This window comes from Mastacembelus armatus, chromosome 19 (assembly GCF_900324485.2).
Source record: "Mastacembelus armatus chromosome 19, fMasArm1.2, whole genome shotgun sequence".
NCBI classification, from domain to species: Eukaryota; Metazoa; Chordata; class Actinopteri; order Synbranchiformes; family Mastacembelidae; genus Mastacembelus; species Mastacembelus armatus.
Window position 1 is genome coordinate 16,488,375 of NC_046651.1, and position 13,104 is coordinate 16,501,478.

Consider the following 13,104-nt stretch of genomic DNA (forward strand, 5'->3'; position numbering starts at 1 on the left):
AAAGATCAATCCATACCTTGTGGCCCTGTTCAATTGACTGTGGCTTTACAAAATAATTTTCTTGTCTACAAAGCACATTTGCTGCCAACTATTTTGTTTTTAATGTATTAGATTCAGGGGAAGGGGAGGCAGCTGTTGGCTGGGCCCAGATGTCAAAGACGGCTGGCAGAGATGAGAGGGGAGGAGCTGATTTTGAGCAAACCTGTGCTCACTCAGTCCCAAGGGAACGTCTCTTTAAAGAATTCCCTCAAAAGCCCAGATGATAATTTGATGTCTTTGTTTACCTCTGCTCCTGTGGCATGTTTGTAATCCCATGCACATAATTTCACTACATTTTATGTTGGATATGAAGAAAATATGACTGAATATGTACAATGGGGCTGGTTTTGGATAAAAGCTAAGACATACCGACAAGATGTTGTGGTCTTGTTGCATTATGTCCAAAAATAATTCAATAAATTGCACAGGACATCCTGAGCTGGGGTTAGGTCATGGTTTTTGTGAGCAGTGGACAATAAGTCCTGATTTTTACAGAATGAACTAAAATTCAAAACAGTTTTGCTGTTTTTATCATCTGCTCCCACAGTTATTATGCATCAAGTCAAAAATAGGAAGGAGGATTGTGGCACAGCTCAGTTGAGACTACAATGCAGATTTCATTTTCATGATGTTCGCATTGTGTTACTTCTCAAACTATACATTCAGACTGATTTCTGTGCCCGTCCTGTCCTGTGCAGGAGAGTGGCTAGTTTACTGTGGATGGTGCAAGCCAGGCACCATTTTGCTTAATGTCATGGCTTTAAGATGGGCAAGTAAGGCCTGTTGTTAAATTGAAAGCTTTTAGCTATATTGGATTAGCCTGTTTTTTTTAAATTCTCTGCAATAGGATTATGAGTTTGATGGCACTGCATCTTCTTCTTCAAATGGAAAATATCACCACAGTCAAATCTTATATATCAATACAACAGCCTGAAAAATAACTGAAAAATACAGAATTTCTCATAGGCCAAACAGTGTAAAAAGCCCCCTGAGACCCTTTCATGTACAACTTTCAATATTCCCCCCGAATGAGTGATTCTCTACTCAAAGCCAATGCAGCTGCCTCCCATCTCAAGCCACAGTGTCCAGTGTTAACCAGTGTGTCCAGCTTCAAAGCCAGTAGCCTGAAATGTTTTAATGCGCTGCATGACAATTAGACTAGCTTGGAGGTATGAGCATACAAGCCAGCAGACACTGCAGATCATTTGCAGCAGCAACATGTTTCAGATGTGACAAGCACTAGTTGGTTGGTTTATCGTAGCCTACATTAACACAATGCTGTCACCACCATGTTCTTTTGCTCCTGCCTGCAGGGCAACTCAGAGGGAGGTTTAGGTTACTCACCTGAGATCCCATAACACAGAAGAAACCATAGGTGCAGTGACAACAAACTAGTCCCTGACTGGCTTCCCATTAAACTGTACAGGGTTAGCTAGAAAGACTGAGTAAGCCAGAGTGTTAGACATTACAGGACAGAGGTATTTGCATGTCACATGCAGCCAATCTGCACATGGAACAGCCAGAAAGGCTTTCAAAGATGGTCTTTACCGAGATATCTTGGCCCATTCTGTGATCCAAGTCTGTGGCTTCTGTTATGTACTGTACAAGACAAAGTAACAATGTGATGCTACCTGCATCGTGTTCGTGAACTTTCCAAGCTACTTGAAAAAATACACCTTGCCTCAGCTGCTCTGAAACTCTGGTGGATTTCTGATCACAAGTCCCAACAGAGTCCAAAGAGAAACTAGCTTAGCCACCACCATACAAGGATGACAAAGAAAGAAACAAAACAAGCTCGAGCCTGAGAGGAACCCCCCCCCCCCTCTCCTATAAACTGTTTTTGTCACTACTGGCTGTCAGTGTTGGCATTTGTGGGTTTTGGTATGTCACATTTGACACAGCTGCTGTGGGTTAACTCCCACACACTCCACTGGGGAGCGACCATCTTTTTCAGATCCCATTGACAATACTGATTTTTCTCATCATCATCGTCATCATCCCCTTCAGCATTCAGCTGAGATTTATTGTGTAAAGCATCAGATTGGTCAAAGCATGACAAACACTCTAGGAAGAAATCCTATAAATGCTATTTCTTAATGGGAACCTGAGGCATGAAATCAGTATCTACAGTTTCTCCATGCTGACAAAATGTGCTGCAATCCCAAAAAACAAAAGGTGTTTCTGAGACCAACAGTACATCACTTTAAATTACATGCACTATTGACAGAGTAGAGGCCCGGTGCTTTCTGTGCCTGAAGACCCTGTCATGTTTCTTCAGCTCTGCACCAGTGACCAACACAGGAGGAGCCACGTCAATCACACAGTGTCAGATCCACGCTGCAGGCCAAAAGGACAAGGCAACCTTTCTCTGGACACCTACAGGTTATGTATCTGTATGTATGATGTGAATAAGTGAAGCTGTGAAACAGGCCTGATAGAGAAACTTATAGAACAAACGTGTTTTGCAGGATGTGTAATGTACAAGTGATGAAAAACGAAAGGTTTCACCCTTATAAACCGGATTAACTGCTCAAACAAAGAAATTCCGTCCTATCCCTCTAAAATGTGAGTAATGTCGGCCTCTTCGCCAGTTTATGGTATGATTAAAATTTATGCCACCTCCTAAGCAGCACTGTGTCTCTTTTGTGTAGCCCAGGCTTTACAGCCATGGAATCTCAGGGGAAGAAAAGAGCCAGTGTCACGCGGTCAGAAGGCATTTTAGTCAGACAAAAATTTGTGTCAGCACTTTTTGGCAGGGAGCGAGAGGCCAACGTTCAAAGCTGTTAGCCTCTTTCTCAGAGGACAGCCAGGGTTTAATGGGACTACTCTTCCACTCCATTTGCCGGCCCACATCTTAGAAGCCACAGCTGCATACATGTGAGCCAGCGACTGTCACTCCGCATACCTCTCTGCAGCCTGGGAGTTCCACACTGCATTTAACAGCTGACAGAAGTGGTTCGTCTTCAGTCACACACAAGAAAAACAGATAAAACGTTTAGATAAGACCATGTTTAGCCCTGGGAAGGAGACTGCTGAGGTCACTGGCTAATGCTTGTGCGAGTTCCTTACCTTATTCACTAGCCAAGTCAATTATGTTACCAACTCCTGGTGTTGCCATTCATTTGGAATATGGCAGCACCAGAAGGTCCTGTTATAAAAAATCTTTTGAAATGACTGGATCCATTTCAGCCAAGCAACAATTTCATGGCTGGCCAGTCATAGAGTAATTACATGAGCCCCCGAGCCGACACATCGATCAGCGCTTGATGCTTCTTAAAAATAACACTTTTGACAGATAACCCCTTGAAGAGATGACAACAGATCCAACAGACTTACTGTAAAAATTCACAGGGAATATATATGCAGGCATCATGAATCTACTTTGTAATCTTAAGCATTTTCCTGGATAATGTGATTCTGCAGAAAGTTTTCAAAAAGAATCTCCCAAAATGGTTGAATTCTCCATGGCTGACAGGAACAGTAGTTGACCCGTGTGTCAAGAAAAATCTCTTTTCAATTCAGTAGCACTGCTGCTGAGAATAAAAAGTATCTAAAAAATATCTAATCTAAGGGTTACATCTGGTTCATTCTATCAGTTCATTTGGTTTGATGATGTGCAGTATGTTTCAATAAGTTTAAGGCCCATAAATATTTTCCTAAAATATACGCATTACAAAAAAATACATTTGCTCACAATCCACGTTTTGTTCAAAAGGCAGAAAAAACGAGGTGAAAAATGTGCATATATTTCTGTCTACTGGCAAAACAGGGTTCACCATGTACCTTTTGTTCTCTGAGTGTTGATTCATGACCTTGGTGTGATGCAGTAGTAAGTGTAAAGATGTCCCGGTTCAAGTGCCTTCGAACTTGACAAATGACTCACCATGAGTGGACAGCAGGCAGGTCTCTAAATCCGGCTTTGAAGACAGTGAGGCGCTACATTTCGCTGGGCTGAACCACAGTCCTGATGCCTCTCCAGAGGGGACAGCCAACAATTCTCTACAGAAGAAACAGAATAAAAAACTTGAAGTCAAGGCAATCAAGCGGGCTGAAAGAGTCCTGTATTGACACACAGCAGAAATGGCAGATGTAATGTGACATCCAGCTCAGTGGCGTGGCAAGGCTGTGCCGGATGGCCTGGTCTGTCGCTACTGATCTTTTTTCCAACAGAGGACACAAACAGCGGTTGGTGATGCAAACAACACTGTTTGGGGTAGCTACAAGGGCTGCTTGTCAAAGGCCAGACTGGGACAGTAGACAGTTGTCACCCTCTTCAGGGGGTGGATCTGGTATGAAATGCTGCATTCAGAGTTGTGATGTAGAGACACACAGTCCCTGAGTGCTTTGACCGACTGTGTCATTATGTCATTAGGTGGGGAGTCAAGGACGAGGGAGGGGGGACTGAAATTTCTGTGTGGGGGCAGACGTGATGAGAAACACCACAATGACAAGGAATTGGAGAGTTAGCAAAACATTTAGATGCTGAGCATTGAATTTTGTATCTTAATTCAAAACACATGATCTTCCAGTATTATTCTCATGTTCAGTGAAACAACAGAAATAATCACTAGGAAAAGGTAAAGCTGTGCTGGCCCCAAGAAACATTTCTTTAACATATCAGGCAATTACCAAAACACTAATGGAAGCAAAGTTGTTCAGTGGAGAACTAATTAGCATACACTTTGAGAGAGAGAGAGGGAGAGACAGACAGAGAGAGAGAGAGAGAGAGAGAGAGAGAGCGAGAGAGCGAGAGAGCGAGAGAGTTATACTTGGTTTAAAATGAAGTTATGAGAAAATGCTCCAGGATTTGTTCAGATTCCTTAAGTTTCAAGCTTCACAGACTCCATGAAACAACCCTCAACTCTCCCTTTGCTGCATCCGGACAATGCAGCTGACTTCCTCATACTGATAAAGGCCAACTACGTCAGATTTTGAAAGGAAGAAGAATGTCATTTCTACACAAAAGGAGACAAAACTGCAACACAATAATTACATTTCCTCAAGGGTGCCACATGGACTCTGAATACTTTTGTTCTTCTCTAATTATAGCTTGCTCTCTGTGGGGAACACTTTAAGACCTAATCTGAATTTTACACTGAGTTGCCAACACATTAATCTGAGCCAACCAGTGAGAGTGTAAATCATTTACAGCAATAATAATGAGGAGTACGAAAGTCAAATCACCATCATTCACAATCTAATTTGGAAAAATATTTTTGTTCAGGGTTTTGTGGACTTAGAGCGGGAATTTCAACAACTTGTGTGAAGCCATGCCGGCGGTGACTCTATTTTTATATAAAAGGAATAATAAATGTGGCTATTTGACGAAATGCCCTCAGTCAAAAGCAGTTTTTTTTTTTTTTTAATATGTTCTCGAAGGTTAGGGGTTAAAGAAATGTTGCAGAGGCCACAGACGGACACAGGACTTGTCCAGAGTCTGAGTCTTCTTGTCACTTGAAGCTAACAGGGTCACACAGCCGGGCTGCTGCAGCCCCCACAGATGATGATTATAAGACAAGTAAGAGCAAATCACCTCCCTGTGCTATTTGCCTGTTCACCAATGATATGGACTGTTGGATGAGAATCTGGCATACAATATAAAAAATATCCACTGAAATCTCAATCATGTGACAGAATGTATAATTCTCTCTCGTCCACTGGGTTTCTGTTTCATTACCGAAAAGGCCAGAAAACGAATCAAAACAAATTGAGTCCCAAATTTCACTGATAAATATGACATTTAAGCTCTCGCTCATCTCTTTCTCAGAGGCCATGAGTGATTAAGCTTTCACGGAACAAAATGCCTCTGTGTAAATTCTACCAGTTCATGTTTGTCTTTTTACACTGGCTAAAGCTTCACATCCTGAAGAAACCACCACTTTGTCTGAGACTCTTTCTGCCAGTTTGAGAAATAGCTACTCAAACAAATTGGCCTGTTTGAAGCAGACTCCACAGTCAAACAAGCTATTTTCCATTTGCCAGAGGTCTGAGAATTAAACACAGACACTAAAGAAAAATCACCTCCCCATTATCACCAATTAATTTGAGTTACATTCTCAAAGCAGGATATCAGGAGAACAAGACTGTGTGAATTGATGGTTAATAGATGACTCCTTTAAGGGCGTATTAATTGACAGTAAAATCAATACTATTTTTTACACCATGTCTCAGTCTGAGTCTATACAGAAGTAAATTGCACTGAGAGTTTTAGAAATAAACCAGTTTTTACAACCTCCTTAAGGAAAATGCTTTGTGTTATCTAGAAATTAGGCCACTCAGCTAAGACAGCAGCTAAGTTCTCAGAGCGGAAACACTTCTTCATGCTGCTGACCTCTTCTGAATTGTCTTGTCAACTGTATTAAAATATATTAATTTATCTAGCTTGTTGAAGTGGCAGATCCAAATTGACACCTTAGTTTAAATATGTGTCAGTTCCAAAACCTTTGTTCAGTTAAAAAACGTCAACTTTGGTCCCAACTTTTATTCACGTCACTGATCAGTTTTGCCTCACCTACTACATCACAGTGTTTTAAGACATGATTCATTTACCTCCCATAGAATATGAATGGAGACAAATTTAGCTTTGTCGCAGTGCGTTCAGTGGTGCTTCACTGTTACTTTGCAGGGACGTGTTCACATTCAGGATACTGGGAATGAAAGTAGCAGAGGTGACACTGTTGACTGTGTGTGAAGCCCATCAGCTACAACTCCTAACACAAATCTACTCATCCACAGACACAAGGCTTTTGCTCTAAAATGGACACGTGTGTGCTGCTGTGCTGCTTGTCTCATTACTCTTCCACAACCGAAATGGAATTTCTAATGTGAACCAATCCAACGCTCTTTATCAGCATCCTTTAAGCACAGGTGCCGTTTTATCTTTGGCCTAAAATAAAAAAATACCATCTCTCTTGTTGAGACTTTTAAAGAATTAAAACATGCTGTGAATGCTGCGAAGGGCTTGGTCTGCCTTTGCAAACGAACCAAAGCTAAGAGAATCAGAACCACCTCCAACACCTACGTATTTATACTTTAAGAAACCAACCTTAAACGTGCTTACTCCTTAATCACAAGAGGCAAAAATAGAACATGTGAGCAGCAGCTTGGCAGGCGTCTGCTCTTTCAGGCAGAGGTTTGAATGACAATGTGTCAAGTCATTATCTGAACACACTGAATTAGCGGAGATCGACTTTGAACAACACTAACCTTTTTTTTTTTACAAACACATGCCATCTGCCATTCCACACTCAACAAAGCATAAAAAGTCTGCAGTTGCTTTACAGCCACTGCTATTTTCAGCAGTGGCTTGATCGTATTCAGTGTTGATCAAGATGAATGAAACATTCAGGCAAATACGTTCTGAAAGCTGTCCTGGCAGAGGGGCTGGAGACTTCAAAGCATGGAGAATGGGATATGGTTAGGGAGCTGGGTTAAAGCATTGCATAAGATTAGCCCCTTTTTTAAAATCCATCTCATTACAGCAGTTACATCTCATAAAAGAGCGGGGGATGATGGGAATATTACTCACTACTTAATACTTCAACTCACATGGAAGTGAAGCTTCGAGTGAAACGTGTTTCTCCCTCTCCTGATGTCTAGAGCCCAGATACACAGCTGGAGCAAAACAACTGACTGAAGGGAGAACATAATGAAGGAGCATGATCTGACTTCTCTTTCTCTTGTTCTGGTCGAACATCAACACAAACACAAAAGGACAGAAACTGAGCACGTATAAGTGTGTGTGTGTGTGTGTGTGTGTGTGTGTGTGTGTGTTTATGTTATAAGCATGAGCTCACATAGTGAAAACCAGCCACTGTGTCATTACCTCTGTGACTCCATGTTAAAAATCTATGCTTCAGGGTCTCCTATGTCTTGTTAGCTAAATGAAGAGAGGACATAATATAGTTTCCATGGAACTGGCATTAACACTCTGCAGGGTTTTCAGCTGGATATCAATTAGAGGCTCATTAGGCATTTAGAGATGGGAGTCCCTCTGGCTTCCTGCTGCCCACTGTGAAACCCTGACCTTGAGGGAAGGTTGGTGCTCCCTTTGTCTTTTCAGCCCTGGGAGAACAGCTATCAAGCAACTGTATCAGGGATTCTTCCTTCAAATCTTATGTTTCGTGAAAAACACTGACCCTGAGAACTAAAAAGGGGAAAGCAAAAAACTTCACAAATCTTCACAAGCCATAAATGAGTCAGGATCTGGCTTTTCGGACATAGCATACCTCAAAATGGTATATAAGTAGTGTTTGAGTGAATGGACTTAGTTCTTTCCACCTCTGCTTGCCTGAATTAATGTTTTAGCCTTTTATACTTTCACTCTAACAAAGTGTGTTACAGAAAAATGCATCTCGGTCTGTGTGTGCGCCGCATGTTTGCATGTTTACTCATCCAGAGTCGTGCAGCTCCTCTTTCCTCGTGCCTCTGGGGGGAGTAGTTTGGGGCAGAGGTGGTATGGAGTATTTTTAGACGGATTCAGAGGAGACTCTGTTCTGCCTCCTAACAGAACAAGGACATATTTTGGTGCCTGGAAGCTAAGCAGTAGATGACTCCTATACCTTAAAACCAAGCCACTGTTGAAAAACACTACTCACTGGACCACACATAAAAAGGATCTTCCAAAAGAGTGTTAGACTAAGTGCATTATACTTACATTAAACTAAGTGCCACCAAGGGGTAGAGTACTGTAAAGCCCACAGTCAAACTACAGTGGAGACTTTTCATTTGCACAGGACAAGCCCATGCAGCTGCAAGCACTGTGGTCACTAATCTGACATCTGTTTGAACTAAGAAAACAGAATACATCTTTTTGATCTGCATCCACTCTCCCAGTTTAAATTTGCAAGTGTGCGTGGCCTGAGTGAAACCACTTTGGCCTGAGTACAATACAATAATATGGCCATAAAAAGTCTTAGAAATTGTCTGTATTCTGTGCCACGTAGCATTACAGGGCTCCACACTGACAGTAGGCAGAGCAAGGGCCACTTAACTCAGCTTTGTTTCATTTGATTACATTTTGTTGCTTGTGAGGGCTGTGTTCAGTATGTTTGCTAGAGCACCGTCAGTGTGTTACATTATTTCTTTACTAGATCAGATCCTATTAGTGTAGAAAACATAGTTAGAAGAAAAACCTGGTGACTCTCTGTCTAAGTGATAAGATCAGCGTGGAATATCACAAATATCATGATAAAACCCAAGAATAAGCATCTGATAACTGACGTCATCAAGTCAGATGTTTGTGTCAACAAAACCGTGAATATTTTCAATTCAGAGGTTTGTTATATTTAAAACAACGATGATTCAGTTTTCGCTGTGCAACCACAGTTTAACTCTCTTCTCGTGGCTATTAGCCCACTCCTCAGACAAATGCAAGGTCATACATTCAGGGAATAAAATTTCATTCTTGACCTTTGAAGCTGTAGTTGAGAAAACCATAAATGGGCTTTGTGGCGACACTGAATACTGGCACATTTGTTAGTATTAAAGCGGCTGAGACATCCGCATCTTAGAAGGGTTACAGCTGGATCTGGATCCTTGGGAATTATGATTTACAGCTACTTAGTGTAGTTCCATAATACAAAGAATATTATTGAAAACAGACTCAAAACAATGCTACTTCTCATAAAATCCTTTTCTCCCGCACTCCTACACTCATCGTCACACCCCGTTTTAGCACACAAAGCCAATGGAAGCAGCTGCATTAACAACAACATGTCCACTGTGTTCTACAGACGGACAGAAATGCCTGGTAAATTATAATGAAGTTAACCCGTTAATGGTGCTGCACATCACAGAGCTGAGGCCCATCTCCCTCTGCTAACTGAGCACCACACGCACAGCAACAGTGGAGCTATTTAGATACAACAGAGCACTAGTGTTTCAGTAACAACTTCACACCAGAACCAAAGATCACATTACAAAGCCTTGGCAGCAGCCGCGTCAACGTACAGGCATTAAGGAGGTGACTTAGTGGTAACCCTATCTGTTATAGCACATGATGAAAATGCACAGCTTTTAACACGGCAAAGTCGCTGATAAGCTGCTAATAGTGACACCAGATGTTGAGTGAGAAGAACAGGGAGGACGACTACAACAGTAGGAAGATGATGATGTTGGTGTTCACAGGAGGAGACAGACTAAAGAAACAACCTAATGAGTGTAAAACTGCACTTTCAACATAAAAACTGATGGATAGGGGGTAAAAGAGGTTAGGGTTGCTCCTAACAACTAAAGATTGTAGCTGTTGTTCCTGATATGAGACAGCTTTCAAGCCTGATAAATACTCTGCCATTCATCTGCCATCAGCAGCTGTGGCCAGCTCAAGCAGCTGCCTAATAGGCTAACAGAGATCTTTGGTTCCCAGGAGGAAGGTTTGAGTGGCAGACTGATTGGATACAGCCACACAGTCGAGCTTTGTTATCTAACAGGCCAGCCATCTTGGCAGAATCAGGTAATGTCATGTAATTTGAGCAGTAGCACATATAAAGGAATGCATGTAACACTTCTGCCTGTCTAGACAAAAGTGATTAACTTGATTTAATTAAAGCTGCAATGCAGCAGGAAGCTCAAGTCACAGCAGTAACTGCCAATATAAAATATATCAGTGCAAACTATGGGGAAATGGCAAGAGATGACTTCCCACACGGCCCAGGTGTAGGCAGGACAAGCTTCTGGTCTCAGGCTATGTGCTCACAAATACATCAGTGGGAACGTGATCTTACATGTCAGCATCTTTCTGGCATTATTTGGCTATGGCTAATTTTCTACATCCACACAAATGCCAAAACAACAAAACACCACTTATAGCACTTGAGTCAGCAGCTGCACTCTATTTACACCAAGTGGCTTTCCACTGTTTTTAAAGCCCCTTTTTAGTGTTTACAGTGCAAACCCAAAACACAGTGTCAGCAAATCACTTCTGATTATGGTGATGATGATGATTAGAACTGAAGAAGAGAAGTAGAAGTCTTGTTATTCCTGATGTTTCACACACAGCACAGCAGACCATGACCCATACATAAGGTTATCTGTTCATGCTAATGATTTAAAAAAAACATGAGGGGCTTGTATTCTTCATAAACCAGATGTGGCTTTACATCTGGAGATGCATATAAAAAAAAAAGAGAAGCAGAAAAGAAATATCTGACTATACAGTGCATTCTCCACAGAACAGCCATCAGCACTTTATCTATCCTGATTTAAAACTGCAGATCTTATTACACACCTTCTCTTCTGGGACACATAAATAGTTACCGCACTACTATAATGATGTGTGAACAACAATTCATAGCAACTGAACACATGCTGCTGTCAGATACACAAAATACAATGCTGTGAAAAGCAGGCAGACAAAAAACACAAAACCTCAAGTTCTAATAGACTGATGAAGTGCTCCTATTTATTTTTATGAAACCGTAACTAGGGCTGCATATCATAATAGCCTGCCTTGTATACAGCAGACAAAAACACTAAAGCACTTTGATCCTGCGCTGTATTTTTAGTTGAGCTGCTGGAGTCTGTTTTAAGGTGTATATCCAACTCCTTTGAAGACAAACAGGCAAAAACATGTACAAGAAATACAAAACAGGCTCACCAGCACCTTTCTTCAAAACTATTCTGTTTGGGCTTTTTGGAAATCAGACTTTTCCCATACGAAAGACAGATATCTGAAATACTGCTGCGCTGTTGTTGTGGTGTGGTTGAAAGCACACTTCTGCAGTGACAAAGCCACAGAAAGATATATGAAGTGGTATTTGTGACAAATCGTACCCCACAACAACCTCAGTTGTCTGAGCTGCAGCTGCTTCATACAAACTTCAAAATCTTCATTTAGTCAAAGGCTCCGTTGAACAAGTCGGTGAGACACAGAGTGAAAACGTACCCGTCAGAGCCCAGTGAATATCACTGACTCCCACAGCACAGAAGGCAAGGAGACAAAGGGATAGCTACAGCTAACCACAGCGTTATTCCACAGGAGCCGAAAGAACAAGATGACACATCCCGGCATCCGTGTCTGTTCGCTAACAAGGAAGAATGAAGTGCTAAGAAGATGCCTTTTCTGCATCATTATTGCATAATCAAAGGGCCACACCAAAAACCAGGGACATGCCTGGGGAGAATCTGTCCCTCATTAAAGGAGTTCAGTGCACCGTCGTTTGTTCCAAATGAAGCAATTTCAGTGTTTTACAGGCTACAAGGAATATTTTTATTCATGGATTTCTCCACATGTTAAAACTGCTGCCGGTGTTTCTCTGAAATAGCTGAATTTCTGGTAACACCTCTCTTTAACAAAACCCCCATGATCCGCATTTATAATTCGACATTTTAATTCTATTTTTATTTCATCCTCCTATAGAAACATGTGCAACTGTGTCTTACTCTGTTGTCCGTCACTGAATGTTTACACAAACAGCATTTCTAATACGACTGCCTTGGTCTGAATTACTGACCAAGAAGGAAATAAATTATGTTCAAAATATCAATTTTATTTCCCTTTACACTGCATTTTTTCTAAAATGATGATTATGCTGTTCATACTGCAGTACACGCGTACAAGTACATGTACAGACAAATCTGAAAAGCCTAGCATTTTTCAATAAGCTTTGCTGTTTCCTTAACTGCACTTCCTGATTAAAACAGCATAAAAAGGTGCTGTTTGCCTCAGTGCTCAGGGAAATGAATCAGAACATCCCTGAGGATGACACCTTTATTCCCTGCACAGGAAACAATCTCATATTTTCAGAGCTGATAATATTCAGAGAGCGACCCCCAGTGCAGTCTGGCTTAGACATGAATGTCCACTGAAAATGCCATTTTACCTCATGGAGCAGCGAACCTTTCATATCTGAAGGAGCAGTCAAACATTCGTGCAGTTAGACGTCTCTTAATGAAGCCAACCACTTTAAAAGATACCAGGTGCAGTGTCAGATATGTTTGTCTATAATCAACTTGTTTGTGACACTTGAACAATAATATGCAATTCTCGGTACAGTCTATGTTATTTTATGACATAGAAACATTCACTCAGCCTGCCTCCTGATTCAATCGATGGTTTTCTACATT

General features: G+C 41.4%; 1 protein-coding gene across 3 annotated transcripts in view; it reads right to left on the reverse strand.

Annotated features, from left to right (window-relative positions):
- Window positions 1-13,104, reverse strand: part of tanc2b (tetratricopeptide repeat, ankyrin repeat and coiled-coil containing 2b) — a 115,655-nt gene that overhangs the window by 99,955 nt on the left and 2,596 nt on the right. For all 3 annotated transcript variants that reach the window (XM_026314705.1, XM_026314703.1, XM_026314704.1), the window contains exon 2: window positions 3,923-4,038. The gene's annotated coding sequence lies outside the window, so the exon portion shown is untranslated. The remainder of the gene's footprint in view (window positions 1-3,922; window positions 4,039-13,104) is intronic.